The 1,832-nt window shown below is 33.6% G+C and overlaps 1 pseudogene; it reads right to left on the bottom strand.

Annotated features, from left to right (window-relative positions):
- Nucleotides 1-423: 423 nt before the first annotated feature.
- Nucleotides 424-1,071, bottom strand: LOC104854386 (annotated as a pseudogene).
- Nucleotides 1,072-1,832: the final 761 nt, after the last annotated feature.

The following is a 1,832-nucleotide window of genomic DNA, read 5'->3' as shown; positions in this document are numbered from 1 at the left end:
TTCATCATTGGGATCTTATATCTTTACGTGACAGGTCTTGGTTCTCATTTTTTCCCCATACCCCTGCCCTCCCTTCACCCCCCTTGTAATGTTATTAAAAGGGCAAACATCATAAATTAAGCCAGCTACTTAATTTGATTACAAAAGTAACATGATTCATTATGAAAATAAAAAAACTGTCTACAAAACTCTGATGGCAATGAGTTGCAATATAAAATGTATGCAAGCACCAAACAGCAACAAACTCTTGTACAAAACAGAATATTTCAATAAATTTGAGAATAAAATTTTTCTTTAAAGTAATTCATGAAAAAGTTTTGTAAGTCAGAATTAACACTTCAATTAGCACCAGGAAGCTACATTACAACAGCTTAATATATAAAGAAACATCTTTTCACCAGTCATTTTCTTCTAATGTCTCTTTCAGAGTTGTACAGATACTTGCTTCTTTATACCCTTCCTTTCATCATTTTTCAGATCATGAAAACTGAGATTTTTGAGCACAGAAATCTGTTGATAGAATGTTATATAGACTGTAACATTTTGATTTTGACAATCTGCAGTTTTTAAACTAACCAGTACGCTGGTTAATAAATGCCTTCTCTGTAAGCTTTTTATTTAGTACATTTGTTTCTGTGACTGCTCCACCAATTTCTTTTTTTCTTTCATAGACTTTCTAAATTTGTAAAGGTATAATTTTAAAGATTCTACACAAACATTAAAGCCCAAGGTAGACATGTCAAAGAGAATGTCCTCTACATTGAATGTCTTCTGCTTCTCTTAATTATATCTTTCACTTGCCTCATATGTGGTAAAGCTTATGAATTCACTAACACATTTCTGAACACATTGTTTGGCATCTTTTGCAATTTTTGCTATTTTAGGCATGTCCTTTTTTATTATCCTAGCCATGTTTGCAACTGGAAGACATAAATTTTGTTCTCTGTAAATTTCTTTTGCATCTTTTGTGTCTTTGTGACAGTTTATAACATAATGATTTCTTCCAAAATAGTCTACATAAATTCCTAATTGAGATGCATCTGTTGTACAACTGTCACAGTCCATTGTCATGTAATAATATCACAACCATGTTTTCAGTGGCACTCAATACCTGTTTAAAAAGGTATCCAGGGCAAGGGATTTAGCTCAGCGGTTCCACTACCTGCCTTGCAAGCACAAGGACCCAAGTTCGATCTCTGGTACAAAAAAAAAAAGAGAAGATATCCAGTCTTGGCCCAACTTCAATCTCCACTGCAGTCCTGGTTGGCTCCCATCTCCAATTGGCTATTTTCCTAGAAAACGTGTATTTTTGTTTCTTACAGATAAATGAAACAACTTCAGATATGGGGTAGATTAAGAGTAATTTGGACACCTCACATTATAATGTTACTTCAGTCTCTAAAGTCCACTATGAGTGTTCTAAGTCAATGAAAATGACATTTGGCGAAATATCATAATTTCATTTAATCATTTTCCTAATGGAACCAGTAATGAAGCATGATGCAATGCCTCCTTTTGCTTTGGTCCTGTTCAGTTTCAAAAGTATGTCTTTCATATGATGAAATCTTTCCTTACAGGGAATTAAGGAGGTTGTGAGTTTAACAGTCTCTGTCTTCTTTAGTGATCCATTATCTTATGACACCTGACTCTTGACAGGAGAGTAGTACATATGATTGCTTACCTTTCTTTTTCTCTCCAAGAAAAAAATCTTTATCTTTAGTTTCAACATCTGACAATGCACATCAGAAAGTATATTTTTTACCATGAGTGTTAGGACTTAAGCAGCATATAAGACAAGACAAAGAGAGAGGATAGAGAAGTAGAAATATTAC

The sequence above is a fragment of the Fukomys damarensis genome, unplaced genomic scaffold (genome assembly GCF_012274545.1).
Source record: "Fukomys damarensis isolate Sample0158 unplaced genomic scaffold, DMR_v1.0_HiC HiC_scaffold_39, whole genome shotgun sequence".
In the NCBI taxonomy this organism is placed as follows: Eukaryota; Metazoa; Chordata; class Mammalia; order Rodentia; family Bathyergidae; genus Fukomys; species Fukomys damarensis.
Note: the sequence above shows the minus strand (reverse complement) of the source record. Positions and strands in the feature narration are given on the sequence as shown.